Source organism: Microtus oregoni, unplaced genomic scaffold (assembly GCF_018167655.1).
Source record: "Microtus oregoni isolate MIOR12 unplaced genomic scaffold, Mior012 000025F_ref0000491, whole genome shotgun sequence".
Lineage (NCBI taxonomy): Eukaryota > Metazoa > Chordata > Mammalia > Rodentia > Cricetidae > Microtus > Microtus oregoni.
Window position 1 is genome coordinate 15,085,099 of NW_024543084.1, and position 15,509 is coordinate 15,100,607.

A 15,509-nucleotide genomic window follows, 5' to 3' on the forward strand; every position below is an offset into this window, starting at 1 on the left:
TCTTCAGATCTAACCTGCCTATAGTCTTCACATCCATGATAATAAGAAATAATAAAGTTTTTACTAGTACTTTAACAAGTATTCCATAGAAGCGTGCACTGCCTGACACATCCCAAGGCCCAGAGTCTCACCTCTCTAACCCCACCCCTCTGGTGAGTCCCCTTCCTCCTCCTAAGGCAGCTTCACTTCTGCTTTTAGGTCACATAAACATACAAGATTTCATCCATCCATCCATGCAAAATCTAGGAGCCATAAAAGAAAGAAAACAGGGTCAGGTGGTGGTGGCACACAACTTTCATCCCAGCACTCGGGAGGCAGAGGCAGGCGGATCTCTGAGTTCGAGGCCAGCCTGGTCTACAGAGCTAGTTCCAGGACTGGCTCTAAAGCTACAGAGAAACCCTGTCTCGAAAAACCAAAAAGAAAAAAAGAAAAGATACTTGTGTGCATGCGTGTGCACGGACTCACGCACATGCATAAGCACGTATGTATGTATGACTAGTCATCCACTATTGTTTTAAAGAAACAATAATTTTTGAGACAGATTCTAGCTATGTAGACCAACTGTCCTGAAATGCTAGAACTGTACACCCACCACTTAAATGACACTTTCTAAAAAGGGTCCTAGCTGAGTGTCTGCCTGGGTCTAACCAAAAAGGTGTCCCAACAACATACTCGTGGTGATTGACAGACAAGAACCCATGGATGGGCTGAGCATTCGGTGTGCAAAATAACATCCTCTCCTCTGTGAGGTTACTCTGGTCTCTGCCACACCAAAGGATCACAACAGTGCAGCTTTCGCACTGGGCCCTGCAGTGCTGTTCAGACTGACCCTGAACCCATGGGCGCAGGTGACCAGCCTGCCTCAGCCTCAGTAGCCGGGATCCTTAACCATGCCTCCTTCCTGGGCTTGAAATGAGTATTAGCTCAGCTTACATCTGCAGCCGTGTTCCAGCCCCTTCATTCCAAGCATGTGAGTGGGGGTGTGTCCATACCACAAACAAACATTGTTTATTTTTAAATAAGCAAATTTTTTTATAGACCGGCACGTGTGAGGAGATCCACTGGGTACTGCCGTGGAGACTCTTCTCTGCACACTTAACTGTTTAGGTCATGATTTCATGACCAAACGATAGTTTGAAGGAAACAGAGCCTGGCCCCTTTACGAACTGCTCCCTTCGCCCCTGGTTCTTCAGGTTGATGGATCTGCTTAGAGTTATCCAAAGTAGTTTCTCCCCCGCCTGACTGCTTTCAGTGGTGTCTCTCTAGGTCGCCATCCTCCTCCTGCTCCTCCTCTTCCAAGGTAGATCTCTTGTAAGCCCAGGCTAGCCTTGAAGGGACTATTGTAGCCAAGGCTGGCCTCCACCCCCCAGGGGCTAGAATGGCAGTTCCCCACCACATCCTGCTCCAGGTTTTCTTCTCCGTCTGCTTGTTTGCACAGGCCACTTTCTCAGACAATCCCTGGTGTTCCAACACCCGAAGAAGCCAGAAGATGCTTCTAGCAGGGGTGATGGCTACTATCAAGCCAGGCCCGCTGCTGGTAAGCTTTTCTAGATTGATGCTTTTTATTTTTCTTGTCTATTTCCTGACCTACTAAAGCAACGAAAAGGCAGTAACCTTTCAGGCCGCTCGGCCAAAAACTTGCACGTGTGTGTGTGTGTGCGCGCGCGTGTGTGTGGTGTATATAGTTTGTGTGTGGTATGTGTGTGTGGTGTGTTGTGGTATGTTTGTGTGTGTGGTGTGTGGTATGTGTGTGGTGTGTGTGTAGTATGTGTGTGGTGTATGTGTAGTATGTGTGTGGTGTATGTGTTGTATGTGTGTGGTGTGTGTGTGTGGTGTGTGTGTGGTATGTGTCTTGCATATGTGTGGTGTGTGTGGCATGTATGTGTGTGGTATCTGTATGTGTGGTGTGTGTTTGTGTGTAATATATGTGTGATAGGGTGTGTGTGTTCCACATGCATGTAAAAGTCAGAGGAAAACCTGTGGGAGCCCTTTATTCCTCCCGCCACGTCGGTTTCAGGGACAGAACTCAGTAGGTTCATCAGGCTTGGCAGACATGTTGACAACACCTTGTTTGTGAAACAAGGCCTCTCGCTGAACCTGGATGGCGTGCCAGCAAGCTCCTGGGGTCCTCCTGTCTCTATAGTGTTGGGGCTACAAGCTCCACCACCGTGCCCAGCTTTCACGTGGTGCTGGGGATCCAAAGCCAAGTCCTTGGTGCTTGCAAGGCAAGCACATAATTGGCTAAGCTATCTTCCCATCCCATCCAAAAAGTCTGACTTGGCAAAACAGACCGGGTACTTTTGCCTAAAGAGTCACACCCAGGATACCTAAGGCCTTCAGGAACCCTAACAGCCTACGGAACACAGCTAATGACTCTATTTATGTCCCGCTGTGCAAGGGTCAGACATCTGCAACCCCCTATTAACGTTATTGGCGTTTCTTTGAGGTGCAGTGTGGGAACGGAGCATAAAAGTTCTAAGGAGAGTTTGCAGCTTCAGAGGCTGTTACAACCATCATAACCCACATGGAGTGCCTAGCCACACACTGTGAATCAGGACTTGATCAAGCTTTGGGCAGCTGAGGCCTCAACTTTAAAATGTTTATGTATTTTATATACTTGTGTGTTAGTGTGTGTGTGTGTGTGTGTGTGTGTGTGCCACATGTCTGTGAATGTCCTCAGAGGCCAGAACAGGGTGTTAAATCCCAGACAGCTAAAGTTATAGGCAGTTGCAAGCCACCACGTGGGTGCTGGGAACTAAACCCAGGCCTTCTATAAGACAGCCAGGGCTCTTAACTGCTGAGCCAACTCTCTGACCCCTGGTTCTGAAACTTTTGAACATTCAGGTGGAGGAATCTGAGGCTGGCTAGTCCCCCCAAGTTTGCTGACTAGAACTGAGCCAAACACACAAGGGGATCACTGGTGGCCCAGCTTGTTCCAACAAACACCACTACTGATGGCTAATCTTAGCTGTCAACTTGACCGCCTCTGGAATCAACTAAAACCCAAGATGCTATGCACTCCAGAGAGGGATTTCCTAGATTATACCTTTTTTTGAATCAGGAAGATGCATTCTGAATATGAGTGGCCCTTTCTGGTGGAAATCTAGACAGAAGGGCACCGAGGAGGGAAGCTGCTTTGAGCCTGTTTGCCCCAACTCTTGCTAGCAAGACCCTCTATCCTGCTGCAGCAGTTTTCCATCACAGATATGAGACTGAATGAAAACAGGGACATGACTGTTGTGAAATGTAATTTTAACTGGGCAAGGATGTGTTTATGCTAAGGAGCATTACTTTATGTGAAGATGTGCTACATTTGTTTCCGCCGCATTTTTTAAAAATATTTATTTACTTATTCATTATGGATACAATATTCTGTCTGTGTGTATGTCTGCAGGCCAGAAGAGGGCACCAGAACTCATTACAGATGGTTGTGAGCCACCATGTGGTTGCTGGGAATTGAACTCAGGACCTTTGGAAGAGCAGGCAATGCTCTTAACTGCTGAGCCATCTCTCCAGCCCCCTCCGCTGCATTTGTTTAACAAGGTAGGGATGTGTGTTTAATTATGTAAAGATGTGTCGCTCTTCCACCTTGCCTGCCTAAGGCTGAATGACCAATAAGTAGGCAGGAGAAGGATAGGAGGGGCTGCCAGGCAGAGAGAACGAGGGGGAGGAATCTAGGCTTTGGGAGGAATCTAAGAGTCTAGGAAGCCAGGCAGCTGCTAACCAGGTATAAGAATCAGGGAAGTGGGATGCACAGAAAGGTAAAAAGCCCTGAGGTAAAACACAGATGAAGAGAAACAGGTTTTTTTGGGCTGGAGAGATGGCTCAGAGGTTAAGAGCATTGCCTGCTCTTCCAAAGGTCCTGAGTTCAATTCCCGGCAACCACATGGTGGCTCACAACCATCTGTAATGAGGTCTGGTGCCCTCTTCTGGCCTACAGACATATACACAGACAGAATATTGTATACATAACAAATAAACAAATAAATATTTAAAAAAAAAAGAGAAACAGGTTTTTATAAGAGTCAGCAAGAAACAAGCCTAAGCTAGGGTTGAGCATTCATAACTAGTAAGAAGCCTTCATGTCATGATTTGGGAGCTGGTTGGTAACCCAAAAGAAAGTCTGGTACACATGACCAGGCCAGGGTATTGTTGAGGAGAAGGTTTTTATTGTAAAAATGAGGAGCTGCAGGGGCTGGAGAGATGGCTCAGAGGTTAAAAAGCTACTCTTCCAGAGGTCCTGAGTTCAATTCCCAACAACCACATGGTGGCTCACAACCACCTACAATGAGATCTGGTGCCCTCTTCTAGTGTGCAGGCATACATTCTGACTGAACACTGTATACATAATAAATAAACAAATAAACAAAAAAAATCTAGCCAGGTGGTGGTGCATGCCTTTAATTCCAGCACTTGGGAGGCAGAGGTTTACAAAAGCTAGTTCCGGACAGGCTCCAAAGCTGCAGAAATCCTGTCTCAAAATAATAATAATAATAATAATAATAATATTAAAAAATGAAAAAGAAATGAGGGGATGCACAGCCAGATGCATCTGAAAGAGTCCAGACTGAACATGGCCAGCAGAATAGACCAAGCTATGAGAAGAGGGGACAGGAATATATCGAGAGAGGAGAGAGGAACAAATGAACCAACAGGGCAAGAACAAGTCAAGAGACCAAGAGAGTGTGCAGTCAAAAGGGCTGAGTTAGAGAGGAAAGAGAAGCAAAGGCCCCAAGGAGGGAGAGGCTTAGGGTAGGGGGCGGGGTAAGAAAAGCTGGGAGGAGCCACGGGTACCGAGTGATGCTGGGAAAGTTCTCAGGCAGGCCTGTTTCGGACCTGACACCTTCACAGAGGAAGGAACCGAGGTAGAATGGCCTGTCCAAAATGACTCAGCAAGTTTGTAACTGGAGAGGACCCCTGAGACCTGGCTCCAGACCCACGTTGTTGAGCAAGACCGGACACTGTCTGCAAATGGCTTGTCATAATAACAATGAAAATAATAGCAACAACAATAATAATTACCTAGGTGTGGAATCCAAACCGCAAGACACTGAGGCCACAAGTTCAAGGCCATCCTAGGCTGCATAGAAAGTTCTAGGCCAGTTTAACCTACAGAGTAAGACCTTGTTAAGTTGGGAACGTAGGTCCCAGTTCCTTGCATCTATCCCAGCCCCCAGGCCTGGTCTGGACTTCAAATCCCATCAGGCCAGGTCCTGACCCCTCCCTGGGGATGGGGTCAGGACCATTCCCCAGGGTACTTAAGTGATCCCTCCTCCCCCAAGGAAGAACACGTGGTCTCCCTTTCTCCCTCCTGGGTGCGTGTTCCAGGGGCTTCCCCGGTTCCCCTCAGGGCCACCCGAGAGCGCGGATCTCCCATTAAACCTGGATATTTTTTAATTTGGCTTGTTTTGATTTGGCTTGATTGGGAATTTTTGCATCATCAGGGAGCTAATATTAATATTTCTAACACTTGTCTCAAAAAAAAAAAAAAAGACCACCAACAACAAAACTCCACAACAAAAAACAAAAACACAAAAAGCAGCCAGATATGGTGGAGCACACCTTTGATCCCAGCCCAGGAGGCAGAGGCAGGTGAATGGATCTCCTAGTTCCAGGACAGCCAGAACTACACAATGAGGCCTTGTCTCAAACAAATGACAAACACCTACCAAAACAAAACAGAAAAACCCAACCAAACAAAAAGCAGTCCAAACCAACCAAGCCAAAGCAGATACCCTCTTTATCGTCCTGCCTCGGAAATCATACGGTGTTACTCCCAGCGCTCATCCTCATCAGTAACAGTCCCAGAGATCTGTCTGCACGCCTGTCCAGGGAAGGGACACAAGGCCCAGGGCAGCACTCAAGGGGAGGGTCTGTAGGTCACATTGTAAAATGAGCCCATGGGACAGAGACAGCTCTGTGGACATCTCTGCAAAGTAGAATCCACATGAAATAGGTGCCGCCCATCCCCAGTCTCTCTCTCTCTCTGTCTCTGTCTTTCTCTTTCTCACCCCCATACCCTCCCAATACCCTCTAAATAAACTCTCCATACCCAAGCGCTCTCTGCATGGCGTATTCTGTTTCCCGCCCGTGTTCCTCACCCGCTATGGTACCCGCAGTAATCTTTTAATGATACTCTGCCACAAGGAACAGAAAAGACTTGATGGTGGCGCACGCCTTTAATCCCAGCACTCGGGAGGCAGAGGCAGGCGGATCTCTGTGAATTCGAGACCAGCCTGGTCTACAGAGCTAGTTGCAGGACAGGCTCCAAAGCCACAAAGAAACCCTGTCTCGAAAAACCAAAAAGACTTTACATATGGTCATGGAAGATGCTTGGAAGGCTGACTCAAGAGGATCACAAGTGTGAGGCCGCGCCCACTCTTTAAAAAAAAAAGGGTAAATTAGCCCTAAGATATTGCTAGACTTTTTTTTTTTTTTTTGATTTTTCGAGACAGGGTTTCTCCGTTGCTTTTTGGTTCCTGTCCTGGAACTAGCTCTTGTAGACCAGGCTGGCCTCGAACTCACAGAGATCCGCCTGCCTCTGCCTCCCGAGTGCTGGGATTAAAGGTGTGCGTCACCACCTCCCAGCTACACTCTTTAAAATTATTTTATTAGTCCTGAATGGTAGCACGTGCCTTTAATCCCAACACTTAGGAGAAAGAGGCAGGTGGATTTCTGAGTTTGAGACCAGTCTGGTCTACAGAGCAACTTCCGGGACAGCTAGGGATGCGCGCGCGCGCGCACACACACACACACACACACACACACACACACACACACACACAAAACCTGTCTCAGAAAACCAATAAATAAATAAATTATTACTCATTGTTACATGTATGGTGCTTTGCCTGCATGGCTCTCTGTGTGTGCCTGGTGCTCTTGGATCCCCTGGAACCCGAGTTGCAGACAGCGGCTAGCTAGCTGCCTGTGAGTGCTGGGAACTGAACCCACATCCTTCCCAAGAGAAGCCAGAACTCTTCACCACTGGGCCATCTCTGCGGCCCTTTGTAGGTTTTAAATTTGTTGTAAAGAACAAGACAAGCAATCAGACATCGCAGCTTCCTCCTGTAATTCCAATATTTGGGCGGCCAAAGCAGGAGGACCCAAAGTTCAAGGCTAAAGAATGAGAAGGAACTGGTGAAAAAATCTGGGGAACAAGTGCTTGCCACAGAGTCCACCCACCCACCCACCCGAGTTCAGTCTCCAGTGTAAACAAATACAGTGGAGGGAGCGCTGACTCCCACAGGCTGTCCTCTGACCTTCATTTACCTCCTGGTGCACACTCTCCTAACCCAGCACTCGGGAGGCAGAGGCAGGCAGAGGTCTGTGAGTTGGAGGCCAGCCTGGTCTACAGAGTCGAGTTCCAGGACAGTCAAAGAAACCCAGAGAGATGCTTCCTTGAGAAAAAAAAAAAAAGTAAGATACTCAAATAGGCTTTGGTTCCATATGCCTTTTATTTCAGCACTCAGGAAGCAGAGGCAGGAGAATTTCCATGAGTTTGAGGCCAGTCAAGGCTCACATTTCACATCATGAAATCTTCTCTCAAAAAAAAAAAAAACAAATATAATAAAATATCTTTTTTTTAAAAAAAAAAAGGGGGGGTCAATCTGTAGGTTCTGTACTCTGTCAGCATGGGGAATGCTGGAGCAGGTCAGAAGGTCCGGATGCTGGACCTAATCTGGGAGATACGGGATCGAATAGAGCTTGAATGAGAGGTGGTGGGTTTACTGTAGCCCTCAGCCTCTCTTCTCTCCCATTGCTAGCTCCACCCCCACCCCTCACCCCACCCACCGACACTGGCTCCTCAGCATCCACAGCTTGCTGTCACTAGCCATTAAACTCATCCGATCCTGGTTGGACTTTACGCTCTCCAGGAAACTTAATATAGAATCTCATTTTCCACATAGATTAGCCTCTGGGGAAGGGAATGTACAGACCAGCAAATGAGAAACTCCAGTCTCCACTTCTTGTGAAGTTTCAAATTTGCATTCTGCTATTCATCAGCCTTGGGGGATTTGGTTAGTGTGAGTCACCTCCAGGCAAACTGAAAATACTCAGGCTGTAGACTGAAAAGCTGGGGAGCCATTGCTGGTAACCCTACCGGCCGAACAGATACAGAAGGCACAGGAGAAGCGATGGCCAGTTTCATATGAGGATGGTGTGTGCACACGTGTGTATACGATACATGTGTGTGTGTGTGTGTGTGTGTGTGTGTGTGTGTGCGCGCGCGTACGCGCGTGCATGGAGACCAGAGGAAGACCTGAGATGTTCTATTCAATCACTCTCGACCTTAAGACAATGTCTCTCACTAAACCTGCCCCTCAGCTGGTGGCCAGCAAACCCCAGTGATCTTCCTGTCACCCAGCTACTAACCCTGTACAGCCACACCTAGCTTTTTACCTGTATTCTGGGGATACGAACCCAGGTCCTCAATGGGCCATCTTCCCAGTCCTGGTTTGAGTTTTGTGTTCCACTGATCAGGACGAAGACTAGGAACCTGGCTAGTTACCTACAGCTGGAAGGTGTTTCTGACCTGTTCTGAGGGGGAAGCCAATTCCACAGCGGTTTGGGCTGTGCCACTTTCTCAGGCCCCTTCTACAACCCAGGCACACACCTGGCTCAATGGAGAGCTCTGGGTCCTCTCACACCTCACTCATCCTTTGTCTTTCGCTTCCTCTTTCCTGGAAAGGTAGTTTTGTCTCCACCCGACCTGATCCAGGCTTCCTTGACTACTCCTCAGCACTCCACCCGGATGGAACTCTTTCCCAACAGAGCTAAGCCCTCTTATTTGAATTTCTGTGTGCAGTGCCTGTCTGCAGGGCACAGAAGAGGGTGTGGGATTCCTTAGGGCTTGTGAGCGGCACACAATGAATTCTGGGAACCAAAGCCAGGTCCTCAACAAGGACAGCCGGTGCTCTTAACTGCTGAGCCATCTCCCCAGCCCCCATCCTGCTGTCACTTCCTGCCTACCTTCTTATCACACCCTAAACCGCTGGAAGGCAAGAACCCCAACCATACTCTTAGAAGCTCAAAAAATAGAATGGAAGGTAAGTTGCACAAAGGCCACGCCACCCACGCTTGCCACGCCACCCACGCTTGCCACCCCTGCTGCGCTCACCTGGCACATGGCCAGTTGTCTTCATTTTCTTTCCAGTCGATGGTGTTGTCATGTCACTGTTTCCCACTGACATTTGTCCAGAATAATAACGACAATTAAGAACATCACACACACGGGCTGGGGAGTGTCTCGGAGGCTAGAAGTGCCGTTATGCACGCATGAAGACCTGAGTTTGAATCCCCAGGACCCACACAGAGGTCGGGCATGGCCAAAGGTGCCTATCATCCTGATACTGGAGACAGATCTCAGGGGTTTGCTGGCCAGCCAGTCTGACCTAAGAAGTGAAGCGCTTCAGATACAGTGGGACCCTGTGTCAAGGAAGAAGGGGACAAGAAGTAAAGGAAGACACCAGCCCTGCTCCTGCCCCCCCAAAAAACACACAATTAAAGGAGATTGAAAATATTCAGAGCCACAGTGAAATTTCTATTTACACACTCACAGACACCCAGGCAATCCAAACATCTTTGTCTAAACACTTACAGAAATGTCCACATACATCGTTCCTAAAGTAAATATTTTTAAATCTAAGTTATCTTTGTTGAGAAGAAATCGATCCTGAGCTAAGCTGATATGCAGAATAATTTATTAGATGTCTCAAGTGGCAAGTACCCAATTTTGTGAGGGGAGAAAGTATGTGACTTAAGTATCTGCTTTAAAAAGTGGTAAAAATAGCCCAAGAGAACTATTAAACTCTAGGATATCTTAAAATTATATATTTAGTAGACTCAAGTATACAGTAAACCTTAGGACAGTGGTGTCTTAGTCAGGGTTTCTATTGCTTCAACAAAACACCATGACCAAAAAGCAAGTTGGGGAGGAAAGGGTTTATTTGGCTTACACTTCAACATTGCTGTTCATCACTGAAGGAAATCAGGACAGGCATTCAAACAGGGTAGGATCCTGGAGGCAGGAGCTGATGCAGAGGCCATGGAGGGGTGCTCCTTACTGACTTGCTCCCCATGGCTTGGTCAACCTGTTTTTTTATAGAACTCAGGACCAGCAACCCAGGGATGGCCCCACCCACAATGGGCTGGACCCTCGCCCATTGATCAGTAATTAAGAAAATGCCTTACAGCTGGATCTCATGGAGGCATTTCCTCAGCTGAGGCTCTCTGATGACTCTAGCTTGTGTCAAGCTGACTCACAAAACCAGCCGGTACAAGTGGGTTTTTATTTATTTGTTTTATGTGTGTGTCTGAGCGTATGTGCACCCCATGTGCACAGGTGTCCAAAAGCCAGAAGAGGATTTGGATCCCCTGGAACTGGATGGAGTTACAGTTGGTTGGCAGCTGGGGTGCTGAAAACCGAACCCCAATCCTGTGCAAGCATGGTCAGTAGTCTTAACAGCTGAGCTGTCTCTGCAGCCACAGTATAGTGTTTCGAGGGCTTATTTTTTTTTTAATCTTCTTTTTTTTCCTTGGTTTTTCACATCAGGGTTTGTCTGTGTAGCCCTGGCTGTCCTGGAACTTGCTTTGTAGATCAGGCTGGCCTCGCATTCAAGAGATCCGCCTGCCTCTGCCTCCTGAGTGCTGGGATTAAAGGCGTATGCCACCATGCTCAGTTTCTTTCTTTTCTTTTCTTTAAAGAAAAAGGAAAACACACTGTAGTATGACCTCCTGAGAGCTAGACTGCTTTACAAAACAGTGTCTTGTAGGCATTTTTCAAAGATCAATTTGTTTTGATGCGTTTTTTTGTTTTGTTTTTTGCTTGTTTGTTTGTTTTTATGTTTGTCGGTTTTTGAGACGGTTTTATGTTGGGCTGACCTCAAACTTCATATGTAGATGAGAAGACCCTAAACTTCCAAGACTCTGCTTCCTACGTACTGGGACTCTGGGCGACCCTAAACTTCCAAGACTCTGCTTCCTACGTACTGGGACTCTGGGCGTGACCCACCACACCCAGCCGAATATCAGGTTGTCTTATTTTATTGTTAACACATACAAAGAATCAATTTTAAATCAAAGGACAAAGAGTCTGTGTGAAAACCGGAAGGCAGAGTGCCGTGATGCCAAGCCTTTGTGAAACCAGCTAGCATCAAGAGTCCTTAGTTCATGCCCAAGGACCAGGGCTTTTCTTCCCATAGCCCTCCTCTTCAATATAGCTCCCACTGACTCTCTGGCTCGCACCAGACTCACGGTACAGGCAAGCGAGCACTCGCCCCAATGCCTCCCCGGGAAGGACAGCATCACCACAATGCAGAGGTCAGAAAGCGAGGGACAGAGATGACCAGCCCGGTGTCACCAGCCCCATTCTGCAGTGTTGCTCTCTCAGGGGGAGATCTATGCACCATTTCTCCCCAGGGAAATGCCATCCCATCTCTGGAACCCGCACACAACTTGGGCTGGGCATAAATAAATATAAGCCCAAGGGGACCAGCTCCCTTTAAAGGTCCATGTTTCTTTTTGCCATGGAGAGTAGAGGAAGCGTTTGAAATCTTTATCTCAAGAACCAAAACACTGAGAGATGAGGGTGGTGGCCCAGTCACTAGAGCTTGAGGACTCACATTCAAATTCCACAAGGAGAAAAAGTCAGCACTGGGAGGTGTGAGAGGTGTGTCAGAGACAGACAGGTGTCAGCCAGCCCACCCAGCAGAAGCAAGAGACCTGCAGGGTGAGCAAGAGACCTTGCCTCACACAAAAAAAGATAAGGCTGACAGAGGAAAACAAGATGAAGTCAACCTCTGTCTACACAGGTGCGCGCACACACACACACACCACACCACACCACACCACACCAAAACAAACAAACAAATGACTAACTAGAACCTTTGAAAGCCTTACATAGGATATCCGGAATACCCACAAAGTGGCCAATAGCTATTCTCCCTCTTATTCTTTCTCAATTTAGTTAAAAATACTTTTCAAACATACTTTCTTAGAAAAACAAACAAACAAAATACCTACCAAAACAAACAAAAAACCAACACTTTTCTACTATTCTGGCTAAGACCCATATGAACTAATGTCTTTAAATGGGGGGTGGTATTTGGGAGATGGAATGCTGGGCTAAGACTTCCCCGGCATTCATGAGAACCTGGCTCCTGGGGATACAAAGATGCTCAGCTGAGAGAGCTTAACTGCTCTTGCAGAAGAACCTGGCACCTACACCAGCCTGCTCACAATTGCCTGCAACTCCAGCTGCAGGAGATCCGACACTGTCTTCTAGCCTCCCTGCTTGGGTATCAGCACACACGTGGAACACACGCATGTAGGCAGGCACTCACACATACACATAAAACAGAAAATAATGAATCTTTAGGAAAAGAAAAACACCTGAGTTCTGTTCCCAGCACCAAAAACCAAACAAATACAAAGGAGGGGAGCCAGGAGTTGTGGCACACACACTCAGGAAGCAGAGGCTGGCCGATCTCTGAGTTCGAGTCTAGCCTGGTCTACAGAGCGAGTTTCAGGATACCCAAGGCTACCACATAGAGAAACCCTGCCTTGGAAAAAGAAAAGAGAAGAAAAAAAGAAAAAGAAAAAAAAGAAAAATGAAGGAATTGCTGGACCACTGACACCCGCCAGCTTCCATTCACAGCCATGTCTACCGGGCCCGTAGTCCACAGCAGTTAGCCTAACCACACCTTCTCAATAAGACAGCAGCATCAAACGTTTCATGAGCCAGGCCTGAGGCACAGCCCAGTGATCACAACTGTGGGAGAAACGAGGCAGAAGATTCAAACACAAAACTAGGCTGGGCTCCAGAGCGCAAGGTCAGTCTAGACATCTTACTGAGACTCTAAAAGGAAAATAAAAGGGGGGGGGATAAATTTCGGTGGAAGAGGATTTTTAAAATATTTATTTTATGTGTACAGTTGCTTTGCCTGCATGTGTGTCTGTGCACCATGTATGAGAAATGCCCTCAGCATCCAAAGAGTGCATTGGATTCTGCTAGAACAGAAGTAACAGGTGGGTGCTGGGATTCGAACCCAGGTCCTCTGGAAGAACATCTGTGGTCTTAACCTTTAAGCCAGCTCAACAGCCCTTGGAAGAATATTTAACAAACTTGTGTCATGCCCTAGGTTCAACTCCAGCACCAAAACAAAACAAAAGTTTTAGGGACCCAAGCCTGTATGGCTGACAAGGGAAACAGGAGTGAGCAAGGGGGACAGGGAACCATGACTACTCAGACAGAAACAAACTTTGAACTATTACTGGCTGACTTTGGTGCCAGGAAGAGAAAGTTTCATTTACACGGGAGCAGCACTCAGGGGTGAGCGTGGGGAGTGGCTCCACCAGCCCGAGCCTCATCTAGAAACTGGAACTAACTAGTTCCTTAGGTTCAGCAAGGAGGTGCTTATTGCCACTAGATACCTAATGAATTCTAGCTCTCCTTCTTCCGTATTTGAAACAGTGGGGAGCACATGCGGCCCAGACATGGTTCCCCAGAAAACCAGGGAGCAGGAAGGCATTAGAGCGTCCAGTTGAGACTGTTGAGGACCCTGCGAGGGCACACTAGGTACAAAGTTTATTTAAAATTTTCTATATAATTTGAGGCCAGCCTGGTCTACAGAACGAGTTCCAGACAGCTAGAAAAACCCTGCCTCAAAACAAAACAAAAAACAACACCAAAAAAAAAGAAAATTTATATATTAAAACACTCAAACAAACAATAGAAAAAAAACAACAAAACAAAATGCTTAAAGAATAAAATTAGTTTTTTGTGTATCTTGCTATGTAGCCCAGACTGACCTCAAACTTGCTGAGATCCTCTTGACTCAACTTCAGAGTGCTGGGGTTACAGTTGTGAGCCCCAATGCTTGCCTTTAAAATAATCTTTAGAAAAGCCGGGTGGTGGTGGCGGGTGCATGCCTTTAATACCACTTGAGAGGCAGAGGCAGAGGCAGGTGGATTTCTGTGAGTTCAAGGCCAGCCTGATCTACAAGAGCTAGTTCCAGGACAGGCACCAAAGCTACAGAGAAACCCTGTCTCAGGGGGAAAAGAAACAAAAACAAAAAACCCTTTGGTTTGGTAAAATGGCTCCACGGGAAAGGAGTCTGCCACCAAGTTAATGACCCCCAATTTGATTCCAGGAACCCATTCTGTGGAAGAAAAGAACCAGCCTCAGCTAGCTGTCATCTGACCTCCCTTCTGTCCGGGTACATGTGTACCCCCATACCACAGGCATACAAAATTAATAAATAAAAATGTTAAAGCCAGGGGCTGGAGAGATGGCTCAGTGGTTAAGAGCATTGCCTGGTCTTCCAAAGGTCCTGAGTTCAATTCCCAGCAACCACATGGTGGCTCACAACCATCTGTAATAAGATCTGGTGCCCTCTTCTGGCCTGCAGACATACACACAGGCAGAATATTGTATACATAATAAATAAATAAATAAATAAATAAATAAATAAATATTTAAAAAAAAATGTTAAAGCCAGCCCAGTGGTGGTGCACGCCTTTAATCCCAGCACTTGGGAGGCAGAGGCAGACAGATCTCTGTAAGTTCGAGGCCAGGCTGGTCTACAGAATAAGTTTCAGGACAACCAGGGATACCCAGAGAAATACAGTCTAAATGGAAAATAAACTTTTTTAATTTAAAGAAGGAGAGGCACCAGGGCTGATTCAGTAGAGAGCTTACCTGGTATGTGAGAGGCCTAGGTTTGTTCTCAGGACTAAATAAATCAGTCAGACCATTTCTGAGTACCGCAGAGCAGGACCCCTGACTCTGATCTTGGGTGAGCCGTTTACCCACAAGAGGCTCAATCTGCCTGATCTCGGATTGTTACAATGGGATCACTGCGGTGTGTCAGGGCGTGTGACAAGCAGCCTCCCTGGGCTTTGCTCATCCTCTAAGTCAAGGCCTTGATCACATACCATCATCCCAAGCAAGGACTACGCAAGATGAGAGCCAAGGTGGGGATAGACGGTGGCCATCTCTGCTCAAGGTGAGTCTCCAGGGATCTCCCTGATGGCTGGGTGGAGACTGCGGGACACCTGCAGTGACCTACTGGTTTTCCTAACACAGGGTGACTCCCCAGGAGGTCAAGTTCACACATCTCCCAAACCAGAAATTGTTAATCCTCACTACTTCCAGCTGAAAAGGAATCAGCATTGCCTAGTTTAACACCTTAACACATTATAAAGTTTCCTGTGGCCGGGTGGTGGTGGCGCACACCTTTAATCCCAGCACTCAGGAGGCAGAAGCAGGCAGATCTCTAAGAGTTCGAGGCCAGCCTGGTCTACAAGAGCTAGTTCCAGGACAGGCTCCAAAGCTACAGAGAAAGTCTGTCTCAGAAAATAAATAAATAAAATAAAACTAAAGTGTCCTAATGTAACGCCTTTAGCTTCTGGGCATGAGTGCTCTGACCCACAGAGAAGAAACTGCTTTTCAAAGCAATTTTTATATCTGTGTGTGTGTTTGTGTTGTGCATGCATAGTGGGAGTGG

At 47.1% G+C, this 15,509-nt stretch overlaps 1 protein-coding gene and 1 pseudogene across 16 annotated transcripts in view; one reads left to right on the forward strand and one right to left on the reverse strand.

The window, feature by feature from the left end:
- Positions 1-15,509, reverse strand: part of Fnbp1 (formin binding protein 1) — a 124,491-nt gene that overhangs the window by 103,106 nt on the left and 5,876 nt on the right. The window lies entirely within an intron of this gene.
- The window catches only part of LOC121462893, a 41,382-nt pseudogene that overhangs the window by 20,762 nt on the left and 5,111 nt on the right, over positions 1-15,509 (forward strand).